The sequence below is a fragment of the Falco cherrug genome, chromosome 9, assembly GCF_023634085.1.
Source record: "Falco cherrug isolate bFalChe1 chromosome 9, bFalChe1.pri, whole genome shotgun sequence".
NCBI classification, from domain to species: Eukaryota; Metazoa; Chordata; class Aves; order Falconiformes; family Falconidae; genus Falco; species Falco cherrug.
Genome location: NC_073705.1, coordinates 8,921,619 through 8,946,106, shown reverse-complemented (window position 1 = coordinate 8,946,106; position 24,488 = coordinate 8,921,619). Strand labels below are relative to the sequence as shown.

Below are 24,488 nucleotides of genomic sequence, written 5' to 3'. Positions count from 1 at the left end.
GCAAAGGGAGATGCCGACGGCTGCCTCTGGGTGTGACGAAGGTGGTGGCAGTGGCAAGGTTGGGAGGGATTTGCACCTCTCGGGGACGTGCGCTCCTGCGTTTGGCAGTGAGCTCCGTGCCCGGCTCCATCGGGATCGCGGCGTGGGGCAGCTGCCTGCGTCGGGGCTCTGCCCCCAAACGAGCGGCGTTTGATAAACGGGGAGAAGGGGAAGGTTAAAAGGTTCCCATAGAGGAAATCTGCTCCTGCTTTTCAAGCATACGCTTTGATACTGATGGAGGGGGGAGTAAATTGGCCCTTTTATAGCATTCATATCTTTTGTTGTGTTTTATAGTGGTTTACAGCTAAATAGAACATCTGGTATTTGAAAGGGGCTGAGGAGGGAACAGAGGAGGCTTGTAGATCAAGAAGGGGAGGAGCGGGAGAAGTGATTTGTGTTTACTGCTGCAAACACAGAATTATCTGTGAAATCCGCTGAACTCATGTGCATGACGAAAGTATTCGGCCGCGTGGAAAACAAATGTGCGCCCCAGCCCTGAGCAGCCAGCACAGCGAGCCCTGCGCTCCGCGACGAAGCCGGGACCGCACCAGACCTGTGGATGGGACGAGCTCCACCATTCCCATGGGAAATCCCCACGGCAATGCCTCGTGCAGGACCCATCGGTGTGTCCTTGCTGAGCACTGATCCCCCCGACTGCTCTGAAGGGAGAAGCACTGTATAAACTGGTTTTGCTCTCTAGGACGGGCTGTTTGGCTCCTTTGGGTTTATTAGGTACCTGGCACGTTCACAGCTGGGCTGGGAGCATCCGAGTTCATGCAAGGATGCAGGTCTTCTGTAAAGTGGAACCCTGTTCCTGAGGGGTTGGGCTCATCTCTGTGGCAGAAACAAGAATGGGAGATATATATATATATATATATATATATATATGTATGCATGTAATGGGATATGTACATATATATGTGTATATAAAATCACGTTTTTTTAAGAGCTGGAGTGTGTTGAACACTGGAGATCCCAGGCGGAACGGCATGTCCCCAGGACAGGAAATGTGTACAGCATCGTGGGCAGGCTTGTGTGTGTATGGAGTCCCTTTGCGTTTATGGGAAGCACTTTCTCATTGAAGTGATCTTCCAAGAAAGTCACTGATCAGCCTCAGAGAGGGAAGGAGACGAAAAAAAAAACCCCCAAAAAAACCCCAAACCAAAACAAACAGACAAGTCTCATTAGCTGTGTGGGAGAATGGTGACTTAGAAAATAAAAGAAAAACTCTTCTGGTAAAGCCAGTATGTTACTTTGAAGAGTTTTATGCTCCCCCTGCCCCCTTTACAGATCAACTTCTACATTTTTTTCTGTAAAGCTGCTGCAGGGTTTGGGGCTGTTTTCTGGGAATTGCTGCTGCAGCAGCAGCAGTGCTGTGCGGCTCCGGGCTCAGGGCTTTCCATCGGGTCACTGCTGTACGCAGGGGCTCGCTCTGTGCAGTGAGATGTGGCTTTGTAATGGTGATCTGGCACCAAGGTCTCAAGTGGGATGGCCATGGTGATTGCAGAGCTCTGGTTTTGGGGGCCAAAGCGTTATCACGATGCTGGTGGCAGCCTGTGGCTGCCAGCTCCGGGGTGATGCTTGCAGGACCAGCCGGGGTGTCTGCTCCTTGTATAGTGCTGCAGATGGACAAAGGTGTCTTTCAGCAAAATTGTTAGTTTCCAAGCAACAAAATAGACCTAAGAACTTAATATTGCTGAGGGACCAGGAGTGTGGAGCCAGCCGGTGTGGCAGCGAGCAGCCCGGGAGGAGGGCTGGGTGTGCATTCCGCCTGCCCAGCTCCGGGCTCCCTCCAGAAAGGTGGATTTTTCTGTGTGAAGTTGCAGGACGTGAAATGTCAGTGTTTGCACTGGGGTTTGCTGACTTGCCCTGTCCATGCTGGACTGGTCTGTGCCAGGAGCTGATATTCCCAGGGGGTTATCCGTGCGCCACCTGCCCCTGCTCATCTCTCCCCGTGACCGTGACTCACCGAGCATCTCGCTGCGTAGGTCATCTTTTGTTTGTGAAACCAACGGGAGATTAAGAGTCTCTCTTACTGGAGCACAAGTATTTTTACATAAAACTGGAGGTTTTGATGGGCCTTGTAAAATAATTAAAAAAAATCAGATAAATCAAGGAGCTTGCCAGATGTGAATCACCCTGCGCTCTGCATTTTCATGTTACTGTGATGGGGGCTGGGTGCTGGACAGCACTGCAAGTTTATTACCTAACTTTAACCTTTTCTTGTACATAGTTTGAGTTTTGGTTTCTCCAGCAGCCAGGGATAGGGATGTTCGTGATGGAGTGAGGACACTTTCAATGGGCTTCCTGGCTTTAATTGCTGCCTCTTCCCACCTCTGCCTGGCATCTTTCTGCACGACGCCATCAGTTTCTGCCTGATGAGAACTTAGTCTGAGATACAGAAAACTTGGTCAAACGTCCTGAGCTATTGGCAGCAAAACCTGTTCCTTGCAACAGGGTGGGTGGCTGGGAGGCTGTGACGGAGGAGCGATGCAGCCGTGATAAAGCAGCCCTGGCAGGGAAAGGCGAGCGGGGCCGTGCAGAAGTTTTGCTCATCCCTCGAGGGCTGGAAGGCTTTACAGCCTCGGCGTGTTTGGGTGCACGTCGCCAAGCTTTACCCGCACGGAGGAACACTTAAACATTTTTATTTTTTTTTTTTCTTAAGGGTGACAAAGGTTAGAAGTAAATTTCCCTTGTATTGACAGCTCGGTTATCTCAGGAAGGATAATGAGGAAGCTTTAATGAAACTACAGTATCTGCTGGAGAGTGGGTTTTCTTAGACAGGTTGTTGCAAGAAGCATTTCTAATTAGAGAGAGATTTAATTCCAGATTTTTGTCATTCCTCCCCCTCCTTCCCTCTTAATTATATTTGCTAACGTGTTTAACAGCTTTCCCTTCAGAAAAGAACAATTTATTCAAAGGTCATAAATAGATTCTGGCATTAATTACTCCAGGAGCCACACTGGGCTACACTGGAGAAACAGACTTCCATGGGGAATCTAAACCTTTCGCAGTTGGATCTGTCTGTGGTTGAAATGACTTGGTTGGGGTGTGTGTGCAAACAAAGACAGACACCCCCTCAAAAAAAAAAAAAAAAAAAAGTTATTACATCCACATTTGTGCCCAAGTTTTTAAAGCCCACAGGGATCTTGTAGCTAATTTCCCTGAGTTATTGCAACAAGCCTGTAAATCACATCATCTCCCTTGATCTCTCTATCTTTGTTTTATATCATTTGGGGGTATTTTTATCAATTAGTTTTCAATCCTGTCGTTGCTGTCGATGCCGCACTGGAGAAGGGGCTGTGTCTAGTTGCAGGGAGGACAAAGCGTGGTCCCCTCGCTGGCCACACTTCTGCTGGGGACCACCAGCTGCACCAGCAGCAGGATGGGGCTGAGCTGTTCCCCTCGGTGCTAAACACCCCGCAACAAACCCTCAGCCTGGCACCCGGATTAGGTTAATAGTTTTTGTAACCTCCAGATTTTGGAGCGGCTGGAACATCTGTTCCAAGTGATAATAAAGCAGGGCTGAGGGGGAATTAGCATACAGCTGCCAGGGTGGGTGAAAGTCTATAGAAAAAAAATAATGAATTTATTGATGGAAGATGAAGCCTCATTGCATTTTCATAGTTCCTTGTGATTTTGGCAGTGTGGGCAACATCTGTTCCTTTGCAAGGGGAAAGGACGGGGCTGTGATATGGGACTCTGATGTACATTTAAGACTTGAGTGTCCTTTGTTTCATCGTTGCAGCCCTCACCCAAAGCCAAGCGTGCTGCTGCCTGCCTTGGGCTCTTTTTGAGCATTTCTCTGGCATGGTTAGATCCGCCAGATGAGCCCTATTGCCCGGCTGGAGCTGGGCTCCCTCTGTGTGTGTGGGGAATATTTAATGTCTGTTGGAAATAGCTCTGCTTTCTGGATGGGGGTGCGCTGTGCGCGGGATCCAGAACCCGAGCATCTCGCAGTGGTGTGGGATGCCCTGGCCCTGCCTTTTCAGGCTGCTGCCTATGTGCAGGGCTGTGGTTGGGCTCACACCTCTCTGCCTGCCGAGCGTGGTGGCGAGGACCAGCTCAGCGCCCACCGTGGAAGCAGGGAGAGGAGGGCTGCGAGCCTGGGTGGACCCACCGAGGGGGAGAGCAGCTTACCTGGCTGGGGACTGAGCAGGTGTGCGTTACCCCTGCGCTTCCCTGCCTGCCTCTGTGCTGCTCGCACCTACTTGAAATGTAGGGGCGGGGGATTTTATGAAATGGTGGCTCCGTCGTGGCTGGAGCAGTTGTGGAGACAAACAGGAGCAGCAGTGGATGCTGAGGGTGAAGTTGGGTGGGCAAGAGCCCTCTGGGGAGGGTGTCCCTGGCAAGGCCAGCAGGCATGTGGTCCCCAAACTGGCTGCAACGCCTCAGCCCATCTGCAAGCATCTGGGGGTTATTAATAAAGGTCTTTTTGTTGTAACGTGGCTCTGCTGGGGTCATCGGGAGATGCAGGTCTGTGTCGGCACTGCCAGGATGCCTTTGTCTGTGCTGGTTCCTCTCCATCCTCCGTCAGTCCCAGGGACCAGCATCCTGCTCACCCACTGTCTCTCCCGGGCAGGCGTCTGACCTGCGGCTTTGCGCTACCAGCAGGTATCAGCAGTCTTGTTAAGTATTTCTGTGACTCTTCTTTCCTGGTGTTTTTCTGGAAGACCCAGCTCCTGGAGTCCTGTGATGTGAGAATTTAATTTTCTCCTTAAGGGAAGACAGACAGACAGGTATGGAAGCTGTTGCTTTCATTACATTGGGGAAATGCATAAAACCATGACTGAAGTGCTCTCTGAAGCCTCATAGACTTGAAAGCGAATTTAAAATACTCAAGTTTTAAAATTTATAAAGCAGAGTGATTACTGACGAACAAGTATTTTGAATTCCCCTCCGTGTAAAATAATAAAAAATGAAACTGAAATCAACGCATGTTCAGCTTTAGGCTCCAACAAACGTTGACTAAGTTAATAGTATTATCTTTGACATGCGTGGAGAAGAATGATCTTAAGCAGGGTGAAACATCTGGTTTAACTGGGTGTAAGTAAAAGGAGTGACAGTAAAACTTCTGGAGGTGAAAAGCAGCCTCGTAATTCCGTGGGGGCAGGGAGGAACTTGCCAAAGACAAGGCTGTGTATTTGCATCTGTGTTGGACCTCCTGAGCCGGAGCAGAGGAAAGCACTTCTGTAACCACCAGGTTGTGTTTGTTCTTGTCCTGGGGACAAGAAGCCAAGCCATTTGTCACTGAGCACTCAGTTGTGCAGATGTGGAAGGACGAACTGCTCAAATCCCCTTTCTCGTTGTTTTTTTTTTTTTTTTTTTTTTTTTGTCCCCCCTAAGATTCAGAGATTTTTGGGGGGAGACGGCTCTCCTAATAACAGTGTCATGGTGTGAAGATCCTGTATAATAAAGACGAGACATCAGGTAGTGTTCTCGCTCCATAGAAACCTGTTATTCACCTGAGCAGGGCTGTTATTAGGCTGGTTCTGGTAGTGCTGCGGCAGCAGGAGCTCCCTCTGACAGAGCACGGGAGGAGACAGGACGGCAAGGGGTATTTAACTTGTCTCTGTGCTCAAGGTAACTTAACTACTGCTTGGTTTTGTCTTTGTCACGTTAGCAGCCAGGCTTTGTCATGTGTTTGAGTGCTGAAGAATAAATGGAGAAGTTCTCCTCCCTCCACCCACTTAGTGTTTTCCTCAAAAAATGGAAAAAATGCCTTTTGGCGACGCTTGGCCATCCCGCCCTGCGTTGTGCAGGGGCGAGAGTGGCGGAACGCTTTCTGGCTTGTTTCTTTCTTTGGGGTTTAACGTTTTTCAGTGTCCGTTGGGCTGAAGCTACGTTCCAGTTTCTCAGCTTCCCACCCCTTTCTCCTTGGCTCTCGGACATCCTCGTGGCCGCGCTCTGGGAGATCGCAGGGAAATGAGGGCTGACGGAGCTGGAGCCGGTGCGCAGCCCAGGGTTCATGTCACTGCTGCGGCTCCCAGCTCTCTCCCTGGGTGTTTTGGCATCGTTATTCCTGCTGGGTTTTGGGAAAAAAAAAAAAAAAAAACAACCAACCAAAAACCAAAACCAACCCACTTTTGCAGAGATTTCTGTGGGTGGTTTTAAGAAAAACAACCCCAAAAACTCATGCAAAAATGAGGTGTCACTAATACGGTTCTGTGGGTTTAAGGCAACCATTCAAAACAGGGACTGCACTCAGTGACTGCTGTGGGCTGCTTCCAGACCCCGGTTCTGCAGGAATCTCCTGTAGCAGTGGGCTCGAGTGCTCAAAAAATCCCAAGAAACCAAACCCCAGACATTTAGATGATATTTGCATTACTTTTATTAACTCATGCATGCACGGGTCTAAGCTCCAGTTGGTACTGGTGGGCCCTTTGCAAACAGAGACCCTAATCCTGGGCAGCAGGTTATCCGGATAATTTGGGGGTACAAAGCACTGGAATCGCTTTTTAGCTGAGAAGACTGATGGGGCAGAGCAGCTCGCTGCCCCTCCACCTTTCCGATGCCTGGGGGGAGGCGGATGGGCCATGATTTTTGTAATCGAGGATTTGTTTTCTTCAAAAAGGACCCTATTGCTTGGTTTGTAGTTAATCCTCCAGCAAATTTGTGTGTGGCTGCGTGAAGGGAACAGCAGCCTGTGCTCCTCCTCACCACCTCCTCCTCCTCCTCCTCCTGGCTCTGCTCAGCTCTGGGAGGTGATGGGCTCAGGTGGTGCTGGAGTCCTCTGCACTCCAGCATGGTGTGATGTTTCGCTTCTCTCTGCCGTAGACCATTGCACAAGGACAGACACATGTCTGACTCGCGTCTGGTCTGGCTGGTGGTGTAAGGTTTGCTGGGGAGAGGTTGTGACACTTCAGGGTGAGAAAAAGCCCCAGGCTTAGGACATGCATCCTCTGCCAGCTACAGAAAGCCTTGGAGAGCTGTGCTGCATCCCCACTGCCACGTTTGCTCCACAGCATCCCTTGGCTGGATGCTGCCCCTTCTTCAGGCTTGCCAGCTGAGTTGGTTGAGTGGTTGCTCCCTAACCTCATGGCCTAAAGGAGGAGGCAGCTGGGGAGGACGTTCTGGCTGCTACAAGACAGCTGAGCTGGTTTTCTCAGCCCTCCAAAGGGTGTATGAGCAAATTTGGGACTGGTTTGGTCCGTGGGGCTCACTACCTGGAGTGGGACCTTAGAGCTTCTCACGGAGGAAATAGTCTCACCAGAGGATGAAGCGGTGCAAGGCAAACCCAGGAATGTACAGGTGCTGTGTGACTGTCCCTCCTGCCCCGTTCCTGGGGATGCTAACCGAAGAAAGCGCCGCTGTTTTCCTGGGAGCTCGTGTTGGCCATGGCTAACCATGAGCCGTGCCGTTCTCAGCTCCCACGTGGCCATTTCTGTATGGCGTGGGCTGCGGGCGATGGGGAAGGGGGATGTGATCCAGGCGATTGTGTAACCATGAAGTCCTTCTCTACGGATACAGATGTGTGGTTGACCAGATTCTGTGGCTGCCTATGAAGCAGCTGAGAGCTTGTTCCTTGTGGTGAGGAAAGACAAAAGTTCAAAAGTTGAGCGTCTAAGTTAGACCAGAAGCTCGCTACCAAGGAGGGGTTGGGATGGCTGGAAACCAAAGCTGGAGCTGCAATTTTTCAGATTGTGGGTGGTTTTGCATCACTTCCATTTGATGTTCCTTGGTTTCTTCAAGGCAACATGAAGAAAGTTTCCTAGGATTGAAGGAGTTTGTATTTAGGAGCAGAGGACTAAAACCTGAATTCAGTCTCTCCCATCGCTTCTGCCTAGGTGGGGAATAATGTCAGAAGTGCGTGGGCACCCCTGGGTGCACGAGGCCAGGCGTGCTCGGGGGCTCAGCTGCACATCAGATCTCGGACTGTGCTCCTCAGCTGGTGGCACCGAGTTGTTTGCCTTGGTGATTTGAGGTCTGAGCGTGTGTGTGTCTGGGGAGAGCCACCACAGGCTGGCTTGGGGTGGTCTCCCTGTGCCTTTGAGCCAAGTTACAAAACCGAAGGTGGAGAAGCTTTGTTCCCTGGCAGGCTCGGTTACTCATCCGACAGCGCGGGAGGCTGTGCAATGCCTTGGCTTCCTCACCCTGGTCCGGGACGTGAGCCCCGTGCCAGATGTCCGTCAGGCAGATGTTGGTCACTCCTCGAGTCCTGGCGAGGGAACGCTGTTCGTGGTGGAGTGTGGTCCAGAAAAAATCTTGGTCTGCTTCTCGAATGCAGCCAGAAGTGATGGGTCATGATGACTTTATATGTGAAATGTTATTTATGCTCCCCTCCTGAAGAGGCACTCGGAGCTGAAAGCCTTTCCTCTGCAGAGCTTGAGGAAGCACCGTTGTGAATAAGAGCTTTTTGCATTGGAAGCTACACCTTAGAGAAAGTTGTGTTGTTTCCCTTGATGTTTATGGCCCTGTAAAATACTATGTAGCTTCATTTTTTTTTTTCTTTTAGCCTTGATTGCATTATGCAGAGGAGCAATTTATTCCTAACAGCTCAGCCTAGTATGTGCCGTAGCCGTTTTCGCAGGAGCCAGACCTGTCTTAATGTTTGCTGTCTGACTTTTTAAAGGTATCGCGCTGGCTTCTAAACAAATGCTTTTAATAACTTCTACTTTCAGCTGCACAGAACTGAGTATACGTTAGTCTGACACAAAAATCTGTGTGGTGGTTCTTGCACCTTAATTCTGCGCTTAAAAATTCTCCAGACGTTTTACACTGTGTATGTTGTTGGAGGCAGTTGCTAAGAGAACGATTAATTTAAAGCAGAAGAAAGATCGCTTTTCTTCAGTAATGTATGCAGCTGAAGTCATAAAAATTACTTTAAATTGGGTGGCGCGTAGGAAAATAGGACAGGGTCGCTGCCAAAAAAAGGGGAGATGAAGAGTCTGCGTTTAACTGCGTGTTGACACTGTCTTAGCCATGTCAATAAAGCAACTTTAATTTATGGGTCAGTGAGCTTTTTTAGGGCCAGTGCCTGTTTAAATGTATCGATCCTCTCCCATTAGAAGCTGAGTGTTATCCTTTTGTGCCCAGATAATTTCCAACCCCCTGAAGCAGAGTGGGTGGCTTTGGAAGGAGATGGAGCCCAACAGCTGAGCCGAGGAAGGAATCGGATGCTGCTTCCAGTTCCTCTCCTAACCCCTCCTGCTGAAACGGAGCATTAATGGTCCAGCCCAACGTGTCCCTGGGGCCTTATCTCCGTGCTCAAGTTGTACCAAATTAATTAGACCAGCACAGCAAAAGCAACACAACCTTCCCTAACGCTCCCTGCTCTGCAAATGCAATTACACTGTTATACAGAGTTTATTTTAGATATTCCAATTAGGAGACTAAGCTCATATAGTCTGTCTGGTGTAACTGTTCATGTCTGGCTGGTAAATACATCGTTAAGTTTTGTTTCCAGGGGAAATGCATGTCCTAGGAAAATACCTGTGTTTGACTAGACCCAGGTTGATGCAGGGATGGAGGGAGGAAGCATCAGCTTCTGCAGATAACTGGCTTGTCTCGTCTGGCAGTGAGAAATTCCAGTTTGGTTTTCTTGCTTAAGTGAGTGTAAATCAGGGATAAATGCAGAATCTCAGGAGTGTTGGTGGTTGTGATTATGCGTATGCATTAATCTTTCTATTAAAAAATATAATGGAGCATCATTTAAAAAAAAAACCCAAAAAATAACCGCCCCTCACAAAACAACAACAAAATTGTGTTCTTACATGGTTTTGAAAGACTAAAATATATCCCTGCTAGTGCCTGTTTAGCCCCTGTTACCCTGGCTTGGAAAGGAGGACTTGCCTTAAAAAATCCTAAGCCAAAACTGGAAAACGTTGAGTCAGAACACACAGGAGATTTTGGGAAGACTTCTGAACCCTTTCCAGCCTCAGATGCCAGCCTTGAGTGCACGCCTGTCATGTTACAAGCTGCCAGGAGTGTGATGTAGGTATTATTAGAGGGTCCTCTTGATCTCGTTACATTCCCCAAGTATTAATTTATATAAATATCCAGAGCCTTATTTCCCATAATCTCTGGGATCTGTGCTGGGTTGTGGCTCTTAGGAGCTAGGGATCTGACCTTTTTAAGCAGCTTTGCAAATTAAGTAGCCGGTAGATTAATTTTCTGTAGCCTGTTTTCATCACGCAGAGGAGGTGCTGCACTGAATTGCTGAGGAGCTGTGCTACGGCAAGAAATTTTGCCTCTTGAGCTTGGGAAGGAGCGACAAATATTCCAGATAAGGTAAAATAGTCACATCCTCAGGGAGAGATTTAAAATAAACTGGGTCAGAAATGAAGCTCTCCTTTGTTTAATTCCGCTTAAGCCTCTCCGTGAAGTGAAGGTCACGGGTGGGGATGCACCCAAAGCCAGAAGGGTTTGGAGCCTGTGCCATGAATGCCAAAAGTTTGATGCTTGAAACTTTAGGCGCTGCTCATGACAGCAAGATGTCTTGAATTTGTTGTCCAACAAACCTGTTTACATTTTGGGAAACTTTACAGGATAGCGTTAATTTTGGCTGGAGCCTCTCATTAAATCCCACTTCACAAAAAATAACTTGAAATGGAAAGTGAATTTTTTTTTTTTTTTTTTTTTTGTAGCATGCTTTCATCCCGTGGTGTGAATTGGGATAACTGACAAGCTGTAAAACTAAACTAAAATAAAGATGGCTTTCGTGGCACTTGCCTTCTCCCTTCTTTCTTTCTCCCAGGAATAAGCTGAGGTTCTGCCTTCCCCAAGTGCACGTGCACTGTTTGTTTTGCTGGTATCCACCTGGAAATCCAGAATGGAGCCCAGTGCTCAGATAGGAGCTGAGGTTAGGAAAAAAGTCTGCTCTGTGTAATCTGTTGCAGGAGAGGGAGACTTCCACAGAAGAAAGGCAGCTCCAGACTGTGGGCAAGGGGATTTTCTGGTTTTGTTCTCAGCACGAATCCTGTTAAGGAAGAGCCGATATCCCCTGCGACCGTTTGATTCTCCAGGAAACAGCCTGTTCTGGAGGGAGGCTGGGGGTCTGGTTTTAATAACTTCTCCTCTGCTGTCGGAGAGGCTCTCCCCAAGCTCTGGCGGGGAATCGCTCAGGGAAGCACCCGGATCACTTGGCATCACCTCGCTGTGTGCAGGGAGCAGCTCTCAGAGCATCAGCCCTGTGTGGCTCCAGGCGCGGGGGGAAGATGTGCTGGGGGGTCGCTGGACGGGGAGCGGGATCTCCCATCCCACTGGCATCTCCCATGCCAGTTGTTACCCACGTGTCCCAGGATCTCCTCATTAATAAGTCCTGCTTGTTGCATGGCTCAAACCACGGGTGAAAAGTGTTGTGTGTTCCATGTGGGCTAATGCATTTAGGAGACCCGGCTCCTTCTGCAGGGAACTGAAATTGGGTGCGTAGATGCTTTTGACGCTTGATCTTCTGGGCTGTCCACTGAATGTGTTGAGGTGGGGGGGTTTTTTGTTTGTGGTTTTGTGGGTTTTGGGTTTTTTCATTCTTTTTTTTTTCCAAAAAAAGACAAAAATTCTCAGGTTTATGCATTGATGGAAATCCTGTCTTGCTTCAGGGCAGATCAGAGCAGTTCGGTTTTCAACTTTCCACTCTTTGAATGAAAAGGGGAAAATAATACACATGTGGCTGAGTGTCCAAAACAGTTGGGGCCATGGTTCCTGAAGTATCTGAGTATCTGCCAGGCAGGGTTGAAGCAGGGTGGATAAAACAGCTGCCGTGTCCCGTTCCCCAGTGGTACCGTGCTCCTGTATTGCTGCTCGAGGATGGTTGCTGCGTTGTGCACGTGTCCTGCGTGACGTGCAGACCTACACGGGGAGCTGCTTGGGACAGGTCCACATCTGTGCCTTGGAGCGGAGCATCCTTTCCAGAACTTTCCAGATAGCTGCAATGCCAGGACTGAGGAGCGATGGGTTTTCTTCTGCATATCACCTGGCTTTCATTATAACACTAGAGTGATTAGGAGTGCTGCTTGATATTCTGTAATAAGGAATTACACCCCTCTCTTCTCTCCAGAAGGGAGAAAAACGCTTGATTGAAATGATAAACATAAAATATAGTCTCTAATCTTAAAAAAGAAAACAAAACCCCCAAACTGGTCGAACTCAAACAAGGCAACCAACACCACAGTAATGACAACAGTCTCCCCATCTTTGCGCAGGTCCATGTTCATTCTGATTTTTATCTCATGCAGACATTAAATATGATGGTTAACCTTCAGATTTCCTGCCTCAGCCTCCCGAGCTTTGTGATACTTACAGTTACTATTCAGTTAATCAATTTCCTTGCAGTGTTGAAAGCGAGAGGAACCGATACGCGGAATGCAAATCACACAAGGCAGCGTGAGCGCTTTAGGTAGTCAGAAAAATATGTGCTAGTGTCTGTGTTCATGGGTGGGTTTTCCTTTCCTGGTACAGAAACGTATTCAGAGCCGGTATGAGAATGCCAAGTAGGATTTGGGGGAATGCTGTGGATCTTACTGAAGTCTGTTGAAAGCTCATGGGGGGCTTCTCCTGATGCCAGGGAGGTTCTGAGTACCCGGTTGTGGGTTTATCGTTTGAAAGTGTTTGACGTTTTCTGTTACTGGGGCGGGGGGGGGAAATGTTATGATGCAAGGGGGGTCATCCCAGTGAGTCTCTCTCCACCCCCACTTCCCCGTGCCATTTTAAAACAGGTGACTTGTTAGCTGTTTCGCCCTGGGCATGGCTGATAGGTGGTAGGGGATAGCCGGGGTCCCTCCGTGTGGCAGGCGGGTGGTGCGTCACATCCACGGCTCCAGCCTCCTCTGCCTGCCCACTTCTTTCTTTATAGAAACATGTCTCTGTCCAGGCTTGGTCCTTGGATCCCAAACGCAAGCCCTGAAGCAGTTACGCTATAAAACCTTTTATTTTTCCTTCCATTGAGATTTTCTTTTTGATAATTGGTTTATCCAGAGCAAATTTCTGCGCGTTGCCCACTTGTAGGACTCGCGCTGGGTAGGCTGGCACCTTGCAGACAGGTATGCCCTACTCCTGCTTTTGCTGCTTTGTTTCAGCTTCATTTTCTGCGGGAGAAATTTGGAACTAGAAAACTTGATGAGCCTCAGTTAAACCACGGGTGAAAACAAAAGCCCTTCCTGTTCTCCAGCTCACACTGTCTATTCACATCCTTGATTCTTTCCAACGCTGAAATGCAACAAAACATTTATTATTTAAAACGGAGGAGAGGAGGAAGCCCTGAGCGACTCCTGGGGCCTCAGGGATGCCCATCCGTTCTCTGTCCCCGAGCAAGTACTGGCTGGCAGAGGCACCCCAGCCCCTTCTCCCACCTCTGGCAGCATCTGGTTCGGCTCCTGCTGCTGCCCAGAATGGTGGATATGATGCTTTTCCCGATTACCCAGGAGGCTGGGAAGAGCTGCTGGGCGGTGCATTGCTCCCTCTGGCTTGCAAGCAGGGTCTGGCTTGTAGGTCCTGTAATACATGATAATTTTGCTATTTTGCTTTGAAATTCCTCTTGCATGGGAGGGTTTGTGGTGCAGGTCTCTCTTTCCTACCCCCCATGTGGTGGGACCTTGCATGTGGAGGAGTGATGCATGGGGTAACTGACCCAGGACCACCCCCCAACCCTGTTTCTGTTGCTTTTGGGAGTGAAGAAGGCGCTGAGCTGCTCTGAGACTGCCTCATCTCTGCAGTGAGGAGCTGGTGTTGGTGCAGAGCCCCAGCGTGCTGCCATGAGGCAGAAGGGCATTGAGGAACCTATTAAAAGCACGTTGAGGACTTAATCTTGCAAAATGCAGCTTGATTTCATATGCAGGTCTGCATCAGCTACCCGTAATGAGAAAAGTAGTGTTCTGGTTTTAATTACTACTTTAGGAAGAAGCTGGAGGATATCTTTCAGCATCATTACCTGGTGCCATTAAGCAGACTTTTCTGGGGGGGTGTTGTCTGTTTCTAATAATGCCATCCTGGCCCCTGGTGTGACATTTAGGAACTGTTTTTCTCTGAAGCCATCGTCAGCCGCTGGCCTGATTTTTAGCGAGGCTTTGCTAATAGGTAGCAACTTGGGCAACAGTCCAGGCAGGTGTAACGCAGCCCAGGTGTAACGGTGTCAGGGTGATGGTGTGTCAGCAGCCGTCACCGTGGGCAGGCTATCTCCATCTTCTGGGCTGCGTAACTCTTCTGCCAGCACCAGCTGCAGCTTTGGGTCCGTCAGGGCAGATCTGGAAGCTGAACTGTCATCTCCAGATCTTGTCTGGAGCACAAGACCGTGCAAATCTCAAAACGACAGAAGTTTGCAATTGTTCGAGGCGGTTTTTTCCTCTGTCACCAATTTAAAAGGTAAAAGCTGCAACAAATGTGGCATAACAAATATTTTTCACGGCTGAGTTTCTGCTTTTCAGCGGTGCTTTCCCTCTGCGTGCTGCACTGCTTTGGCTCGGTGGGATGAATGTATCAGGAGGTTGGTTTGTTCAGTGCTGCTGCTTCCTGGCAGGTAAGCTGGCACTTCTTGCAGTGAGGAAGACACACATTCTGCTGTAATTTCTGAGACTTTCTGAAAGTGAGGGGAATCTAATTGGGAGCAGGTCACCCAAAGTCATGACTAGACGTAGAAAAATTGCGTGTGCCTGTGATGGATGAATAATGCAATAGCATCCATGCAAGCACTTGCCAGAAAAGTCTTTTGGGTGTTGGAAGGTTGCATGCCATTGAACTGATGGCAGAACTTTTGAAATGAGATTTCTTGGGACGTTTTAAACCAGAAAAGCATACAGTGTCTGCAGTGAGACTGGTGCAAGCCCTGAAAAGAGGATGTGTCTCTGTCTGACAGGGGCAGCCTGTGGCACCATCAGCTCAGGGACGATCTGGAGATATCAATTGGTATTTAAAACTGGGTTCGTATGGGACTCCTATAAAACTGACGTAAAGGTCTTGAATTCAACACATGTCTGGTTATTATATAATAATCGTCTGCTTTGACAGTTTCGCGTAGATGATGTTGGAGTCAGGTATTGCAGGCACCTCCCTCGGATCCTACCCCATGGCTCACTTCTGCCTCCGAAGTCTCAGAGCTTGTCTCTGCTGTGTTTATATAGGTCATCTTGGTTTTAAAGAGAGAAAAATAAGTTCTGTGAATGCCTTGAACTAGCCTGGGCTTGCAGGCTACTGCCTGGAGCATCCTCTCTTGGGTCTGGCCTGAACACTTGATGTGACAAGGCTGGATTTCCTGACTTGGCTGCTATTTACTCATCTCAGAGATGTACCATGGCTGTTCTCATGCCTGTCCTGTCAAAAGTTCATCGTGGTCAGATTCCCTGCGCCAGCCTGAGGAGCAGGAGAACAATAACTGCTTGGAAAGTTCTCTGTGAGCGTATCATTACAGTGTAACACTATATACGATTACACAATTACTCATTTTCTTTAACAGCAGCTGAATTCTGTGTTATAACTTGATTGTCATGGTTCAGGTCAAGTCCTGTCTTAAAGCTTTGGGTTGGCCAAGATGTTTTGAATTTTCTTTGCTGAAAACTCAGTGCGTGGGAAGGTATCTCATTTCTTGATCAACTATAATCTTAAGGTCTTCTTTACATATCCCATCTTTTATCTATGGTCATGTTTAATGAGTGATGAAGTGTGAGCCCTGGTGAGGCAAAGATGAGTTTAGGACTTCACATCAATAGTAAAAGCCAAGGCATCTTTTTTCTCTCCCCCCTGCTTTCTTAACTGAGCTCCCCTGACAGAGCTTATGTCTTCCACCGAGAAGAGAAAAAGGCTGGATTTAATGAGCGTGGAGGGAACTCTGCATCAAGGGTGCCAAACGCGGGCAGATTGAGCAATCCTTCCAAGCTTCATGTGGTCTCGGATCTTGTTGCTCACTAAAGCCAAGCCTGGATTTGGCAGCCGGCTGGTGAGTATACTGTGGAGACAGCCCAGATCTGGGATGCAGCAGTCGGAGGCTCCAAGCCTGGATTGTGTGGGGAAGTCGAAAAGAAACCCCTTTGTTGTCTCTGTCTGTGATGCTGATGAGCCTTACGAGGTCCAGCAGGGTTTCTCCTCTGAAGCAGGGTGGTACCTGGTGGTCTTCCCACACTCAGCCATAGCTGGGGCTGCAAACAGCCTCTGTCCCCTGCCCCGTCATCCCCTGCCCTGGCAGCCAGCCCCATGTGGCTCTGGGGCACGCCAGTACCTGCAGAGAAAACTGATGCTCTGCGTTTGGTTGGGTTTTGGTTTTTAAAATCTTGATGCAGGTGGTTATGGAGAGGATATCTGGAAGAGCAGGTACGTGGTCTGGCTCTGGTTTGGTCTCCTCCAAGGGATGTGGGGATGTAACATGGGTCTTTCCCAGGCATCACCACAGCGCTGCGCAGGATGCGGCCCAGCACTGCTGCCTGGGTGGATCATTGGAGCAGGAGAACATGAGAGGAAGGAATTTTCATATCAGCAGATGCTTTTTGGGGGTAACACAAGGGCATCTTGGTTGGCCAGGGTCATTAGGGATCTGTTAGCATCCCACTACCCACTTGCTCTTCTTTCATGTAGTCTGGGAGTCTCTATTGTCTGTTCAGCCCCCAAAATGTGTCACAGTTGGGGGTGCATAGCAAAGGAAGAGGGGGTGTTGCGTCTCATGCACTAGTTTTGTAACGGCAGACAGACACGTGGCTCAAAGCAGTGCTGTCCTCTGTACAGGGAAACCTGAAATTCCCTCTCTTAGAGGAGCTGTTGGTGGAGACCAGGGCCTTCAGAGAGTGTTGGCCCACCTGATTTTGCAAGAAGCTCTTCTTATTCCTGGGAACGGCTCAGCAGATCTCTTTCTTAGAGTCACCCTAAAAGATCTCTCTCCAAAGTACAGTCAGCAGCCTGATGCAATACAGGGAATTTGGTTTAGGGTTTTATAAAACCTCTGTGACAAGGGTTTTGGTTACACAGACCTCAAGCCTGTGATTGGGGTTTGGACCTGTTGGACCCGCTGGATGTTGAGTGGTTGGGCAAAAGCTCTGAGCTGTCCAGACCTTAGGTGTGTGAGCAGAGAATTTCAGACCCCGTAAGCATCTTTGATAAAACGCTCCAAGTGTCGCAAAGGAAGCCCTTACCTTAGCGATTCCTGCTTGCTCAGCAGAGCCTGCCGCTTGCAGACCTCAGAGGGCTCCACAAAGGAGGGAAGTACTGTCATCGGCTGCAGCTCCGCCGGTTTCTTTGGGAAGTTGCAGCTTCCTTCCGCTCATTTAAAGCCCCTGCGTGCCGCTGGGTGACCCCTGGGCGGTGGGACAGGGGGACACCGAGCGGCCAGGCTCTGCTGAGCCGAGCGCTCCCGGCAGGGCTCCCACCACGCGGTGTGGGGTCTGCTGGCTCATTGCATGGCTTTAACGAACCTCTCCTGCCGTGCCACTGGCGAGGGCTCTGCCCGTGCTTTTAAGCTTCAGGGAGGTCATTGCTGCGGTTGGGTGTTTGCTTTGGAGGTTGCAAGCGTCTGGGCTTTGCTGCGATTCCTTTTCCCTCCTCCAAACTGGGGATGTTACTCCATCCTTGTCCCCTCCTCTGGCCCCCCGTTATCATCTTGGACTCATCAGCAGCCTGATAGGGGTTTTATCCACGCTTCTGGACTTTTTTTTTTTCTTTTAATTTTCTTTTCCATTTCTTTCTCTGAAGGAGCCTGTGTAATGGAGGAAATGAGCCTGGCAGTCCTCGAGGGGAGTTCAGGGGTCAGCAAAACTTTCCTAGGATAAAAAGGGACGAGCTCCTGCAGTGCTGGGCTTGGCCCATGCGGCGTCGCTTGGCGGGGTGACAGCAGCCCTGGGGGATGCTGCTGCTGCTGCTGCCCTCATGCAGGCTTCTCCTCAAGCAGAGAAAGCACAGGCAGGGTTGTATCCTATACATTTTTATCCTATACATCTTCAGTATGTACTGCACTATGTCACTGAGCATTTCTTCTGCATCTCTGACTGACTGGATTTAACCCTTTGACCCTGCGCTCTGTCTCTCGCTCTTCCCACATCCTCTTAACGTCTGCCACCTCGGAGTTGTTTGCCTCTGGTCCTCGCCTTGTGTCGGTGCTTCACGTCTTGTCTGAAATCTGGAGGCTTCGGTTGATGTTTGTGCCCACTCAGACTTGAGCGTGGCTGAGTCATTCCTCCATCGCTGGGGCTGAGGCTTGGGACCTCAGTGTCTTTCACAGGTTACTCCAGAGCTTCCCCTTGATTTTTTCAGTGTTTTTTCTTAAAAATTATTTTCACAATTCTATGTATATTCTCGCTTCCAGTTCATGAGATTCATTGATCATGTTATCAGAGTGATTTCTTCCCTTTGAGAGCCCATGCACTGCAGTGGGAGGTTCCTGTAAAGTAACTGGGAGCTCTTTGTCCGTTTGATCTGTGTGAGGGTGATGATGAGCAAAGGTGTGAGGATGCGCAGGACTGGAGCGGGGCTTGGCAGCCTGTCCCAGTGTGCTGTGGTGCTGGGCTCGCTGCTGAACAGCCTCCCAGCAGTGCTGTGAGCTGCTTCTGTTGGGCGAGGTAGGAAGCTCCTGGCGAGCTTGGCAGCCCCTCAGAGCTCTGACTGATGCTTCTTGCTGGGAAGGACCTTTGCTTGCTGCAGGTTTGCTTTCCCAGGGTCCTCCCAGTGACAAACTATGGGTGTTTGCTAAAATAAATGGTTGCTCTCCCTCAGGTGCTCTCCTAGGGCTAATCCGTGCTTGTGGGGTGGATGCGAGAAGGAGAAGCTGCGGGGAGGTCAGCACTCATCAGTGTTTCAGGCTCATTAATCAGTCTTGCTAAGTGGAATTTGTCCAGCCTGTGAGCGCTCTGTGATAAGAATGTCTTTGAAATGGGGCGGGGGAAATGGGGGAAATAATAGCACCAAATTGTTTGAGAAATAATTTCATTCTCCACTTCTCAATAGATAAATCTGCTGTCCAACAACCGGATATTTAATCTGTCCATCTAAAGTAATTGATGAGCTGCGACTGGAATCCAAATGTGAACGGGAAGGGAAATGTTCTGTGGAGATGGTTTGTATCGTTTCTGTGGCTGCTTCTCGCCACTGGAGACAATGAGGCAAAGCGTGGGAAGGAACAAAGCCACGAGGGCTTTGGTGCTGCTGCTGGAGGGTAGTACAGGTCTGCTTGGGCTTTTGACTCGGTGCTGCTCCCGAAATTCTGCTGGTAACACCTTGAGGTGGAGGCGAGCTAGATTGGGCAGAGCCATTTGGAGAGAAGGAGATAAAGGTTGTAATTTGTGCGGTTTTACATGCAGCGTTGTGTTGGCTGCAGCCCTGCGGGTCCTGCTGGGTACTTGGATGCTCTTGGATTTTCTGTTTGCTCTTGACTTGGAGCAAGCGAGGGGAGGTTTGATGCCCCATTGCAATGCCAGAGTGCACAGGGGAGCTTGACATGACTCAGAGATGCATCCTTTGGCTTTCTTGAGAGGTTTGCACCACAGGATACCCGTTTCCCCATTGATCATTGCAAATGATGTGTTTTCTCAATGAGAGACCCTCCCTTCCCCGCTTGCAAACGCTGTGATAAGCAGATGCTCACAGCTCCCTGTCGGGGACTGACTTTTCGCCTGATGCTTTCGAGCCGTGCCGGCAGCGAGATAAGAGGAAGTCTGACATCACGGTCAGGAAGCGCTGAAGAAAGTTACTTTCGTCATTCGTCAATGGGTTATCTCAAACGGCAAAGCTGCAGCATTCCTTGCATGCTGCAGGACCCATTTCAAGCCCACAGCTTTGGCCGGGGTTCAGCTCGTGGCCGAGTGCCCAGCCGCCCAGCGCTATTGTGTGTGGCCCCACTCCTCCCCGGAGCGCTAACCCCAGCCGCCGGCAGTTGCTGCTTCTCCAAAAGGCCCTTTCTGAAAAGCTGTGAGCTGTTGCATGATCCTGCCCTGCCAGACTAAATAAATCTACTCAATTTCTTTCCTTTTCCTACGTTTTGCCACGGTATTAAAAGCCTTGGAGACTCCTGAGCCTTGCACCTCCCTCCCTTGCACCATCCCAAGCGCAGGGACCGGGGGGTGCTCCGATGCTCCAGATCCCACCTCGGGCAGTCTGGTTGTGGAGCTGCTGCTTTCACCAGTCTGCCCCTTTACCATCTCCTTTTAGCAAAGCAGCTCTGCTGGGAGGAATGCATGTGGCTTTCCAGCCTGCAGTCATCTCTGCCGCAGCCGGGGGATGGTTTCCAACCGAACCCCAACATGCTTGAGTGGTTGGATCTTTTCTGACAAATTTGTGTCGGAGATGGCGGGTGTCTAGTCAGCACAGGTGCCATGGATGCCGAGTCATATGGGGACCCTGGGGAGGGATGGTGGTAACTAAAATGGGAGTGTGAGGGAGAGCAGGGTGTTGAGCTGCTGTGCACCCTCTGGTGGGCTCCCCTCCCACCCCTGGAGATGCAGCTTCCAACTGCAGAAACATCTGACCTGCCCTTCTCACCCGGGGGTGCGGGAGCAGAGCTTTGGGGTGACTGGGATGTCCCCACTGAGCTCCTGGTGTCCCTGTGCTGCATGGAGTTATCCCAAGTGCCCAAGTATCTGGGGTTGTCCTGAGCACCCGATTGTCCCTTTCTTGATCTCCACTAAAGGCTTCTCCGATGCATTTGCGGGTTTGCAGGACAAGTTTCCGAGCTGCATTGAAAACTTGGCAGCAATAGCTGTTATACGCACAGCAATCATTCAAGGAGTCTCTAAATGTCCTGAATCCAGTAAAACAAATGTATATCATAAAAACCCTTTTTGAAAAAGAACATCCCAGAAGCTACTGAGGAGTTTCCAGCGTGTCCCAGGTGCTACGTGCATGAGGGTGCCTGTGGCCCTGCCTTGGCCAGGGCGCAGGCAGAGCTGCCGAAATGGCAGCTGCCCTGCTTTGCAGAGCAGTTTATTCACCTGACGGTGTTGCAGAGGATTTAAAAATAAGCGAAGCTGTTCTGGAACTGGGTGGCAGGACCTGTCTGCTGTGCTGATGGCAGGAGCTGGGCTTTGCTGCTGCCTCTGTAGTGCTGGCTCCTGGCAGCCCTTGGAGGACTTGGGTCAAAACTGACCACGGGCTTTTCTTGTCTGTTGGCAGGTTCAAGGTATTTTGTTTTACTGGATGAGTTTCTTGTTCCCTGTGGTACAATCCCGTCCCTGTCCCCATTGCCTCTTTGCTCTGGCTTTAATAACTTCCCTCTCCAAAGCACCTTGGATGCGCTTTGCAGTGCCCGGGAGCCCTCCCCGCGCCCGGGGCTTGTGGCTGCTGTCGGAGCCCCCCTGGTGGTGTGGTGAGAAATGCTGGTGTCCATGGAAGATGCTCTGGTCCCTGGGATCGATTTCCAGAACCAAGCATCCAGGTTGCTGATGGTGTCTGGGGCCAGAAGCGACGGCTTGTGGGTACCGAGGTTGGTTTGGGTGCGGAGGAGGGCGATGACAGGACTCGGCATGTACCGTGCTTGGGCTCCCGCTGGCCCTTGAACCGATGGAGGTCGCAGAACCCTGCTTCAGCGCTGGTCTTGCTCGAAGCATATAAATGACATCATTGATTTTGGGCTTGGCAGGTGGTGAACGAGCCCCATGGAGAACATAGATTTCTCTCTCTCTCTCTCTTTCTCCTGTGGAGTGTTTACTTGTCCAAAGGTGTGATTGAATGGTAAATAACACGGCCTCAGCACAGCTCATACTCAGTTGTAGCTAATTTTAACGTGTGGCCATGGAGTAACGCTATTAAGCCAACAATTCATGACCTTCCATCAAGAGCTCTCCAACCTGGAAACCCCTGTGAGCAAAAGTGCCAGAACATGTGTTGTGGGTCAGTGGGAGAGAAATAGTGCAGGACCAAAGGTTGCCCCTAACAGCCACGTGTGGGCTGTATCCATCCTGACTTCTTGTGCATGAGGAGTGGGGCTAAACCCACCAGCAGCTGTCATCTCCAGTGGTGGCTTCTCTTGTGGGCAACGTGGTGGCCTCGCTGTGCTGCCAGCTCCTAACCGGTGCAGTGGGACTGCTGCCTTGGGTTATTATGTTTTACATCAGGCCTTTTCAGCAACTCTTTAAATAGATTATTGGTTTCTTCCTTGATGCTTGTCATCTGCCTGCACTCAGGGACTGGCCGGCTGCATGGTGGCAGAGCCCGGTGGCTTTTTGCAGGCATGGAGCTGCAGGAAGGGCAGGGGCTCTGCTGCGGGCGCCTCGTGCTCATTTAGCAGCCGCGGTGGGATGGCTTTCGGGTTTGAATCGGATGAGCAAAGACAGTTTGCTCTGATGCAAAACCATCGGGATGCAGCTGGTGCTGAACAGCGTGGTTGGTCCTATCCTTTCTCACTGGGGCCGAGCTGGGGTTGGGGGTAGCTTGGCCTGATCTAAATGCGGGGTGCCGCTGGTGCTCGCCCCGCGTTAGAAGCGCTGTCAGGACGAGGCGTTTGTTTCCTTGGATGCGTGATCCTTTGCCATCTTTCGGAAACGAGGTGGTGTGAACTTTGAGCTTTTGAGGAACTGGAACCACAAAGGCATCATGCAGAGGGTTCAGGTTTTCACACCCGTGGTCTCTTGGCTGAATGTCGGTGCGGTGGAAGTCCAGATTTCCTTGAGCCCTTCAGCCTTTGGTGCTGCCCCAGCCTTGGGACGAGCGGGAGGTGGGGAGCAAACGCTGAGGAAAGGCAGGGCAGTTCTGCGGAGGAAGCTTGCATCGTGCTGCGCGTAATTATGGCTATAACCTGTGTCATTAACTTTCAAGACTGGAGGCTTAAAAGGGTTTAAAATAAACACGTGCTAGAAATTTGAAATCGGTGAGACTGCAGCGCAACAGCAAATACGCCCCTGCTGCAAGCAGCTGGTTTGCTCAGGGTGTAAATTCTTGCAGAGACCCAGAAGATAAAGTTATGAAATAACATGTATTGGCGAGAGAGGTTGTAAAGCAATTCCAAAACCCCCTCTCAGTCTAGACAGATTTTATTTACTGCATGTTTATGTGAGATAGACCAATGCCCTAGAAAATCAGAATTGTTTTCAATTTCTGCCTCTGGCACTTGCTTGTCTAATAAGAAGGCGCTGATGTGAGGGGAATGTCCTGGGCGACTCCCCCCCGCCCCCCCCCCCCCCCCCCCCCCCATGCTGGGGGAGATCTGGCAGAGGGGGCTGGCAAGGGGGAGAAGTGCAAAAGGTTATTTCTTCCTTTGTGTAGGTGAATCAGGCGGTTGTTAATGAGGTGGTTTTGCCAATCCATCGCCACAAACCTCCCGTATAATCCCAAATGCGGTGATAACGGCAAGCTGCAATCGCGGTCCTGTCTGTAGAGATACCATGGCCCCAAAGACTCAGCTTTGATTCTTTCAATTAAAAGACAATTAAGCTGTTTTATTGTGCTTTGGAACTCTTGGTGAAGTTTGCAAGCAGTGTTTTTGCATGGTGTTGGTTTGATGACAATTTGGGGAGCAAAGATTGTGCCTTGTGACAAAACCACGCCGGCCAAATCCACCCAAAGGCAGCTTGCATCTTGTGCCTGTTTATCACATGGGGATGATTCACCCCTTTGATGGGTTGATTTACTTAGGGTTTTAACATATTTGTTACATACTTGTGAGGAATTTGCTGAAAATAAAAAAAGAAAAAAAAAAAAGAGTTGTTTAAAGATACAGCAATAAATTGAAGGTATTTTTTTGAACAGCATAAGGGTGCAGAAAGAAGTGGAATTAATTGGCTTCCTCAGCAGAGTAGGTCCCTCCTGATAAAGGATGAAGTAGGTGATGCAGCCACAAAAATGAAGCGGATTTTTGTTTTTCTCATCTTAGCCCCAGTGCTGCCAGGCATCACCACTGGAGCGAGACCGTCTGGAGTCCCTGGACTTCCAAATCCCTGACACTCACAAACAAATGACCAATTAATCGATGTAGTCAAATACTGGATTTTCTTGGAAGAGAAACAATATTGCTGTGCCAGTGGATCTATCTGAATGGCTGAGGGTGGGCTCTAGAGGGGTGAGATTTCTGCCTCTTCAAATGGGCTAAGATTAAAGATGAGCAAAGCTTTGTGGAAACAGTCCCAGGGGTTGCCCTGGTCTTGGGGATGGGATCCGAGGTGGGTCAGGAGCAGATCCCATGGCTGAGCCTGGTGGAAAGGGGCTGGATGTGGCTGGCTGGTGTTCTGTGGATCTGTTAGCATTCGTGGTGCCCGCAGCATCTGGGAGATGCGAGGGAATAAATGCTGCTTGAGTTTTCAATTATTTCCAACCCCAAAGCAAAAAACCCCTAATTTTCACTGTCCCAGACTTTTCTTTGGGATGTATATATGCACACAGGTGTACGGATGCACAGCAGTGCATACGATCAGTGCTGTAACGTGTGTTCCTTCTGTAAGGAACCAAATGGGATTGTGCTGGAAATGGTTAAAAGTTCAACACTGGGCTTCTGTAGAACGTCAGCTGTAATTTATATTTGGCTTCGACCTTGAAAGGGAAAAGTCCTGGCTCGAGTTTACCAGCCCTTCTGCAATGTTACCTTATGGGAAACTTGTTTTTCAAAAGGGCGTTTGTTTCTG

The 24,488-nt window shown here is 49.7% G+C and overlaps 1 protein-coding gene across 1 annotated transcript in view; it reads left to right on the top strand.

The window, feature by feature from the left end:
• Positions 1 to 24,488, top strand: part of VAV2 (vav guanine nucleotide exchange factor 2) — a 149,255-nt gene that overhangs the window by 9,070 nt on the left and 115,697 nt on the right. The gene's annotated exons all lie outside the window — the stretch shown is intronic.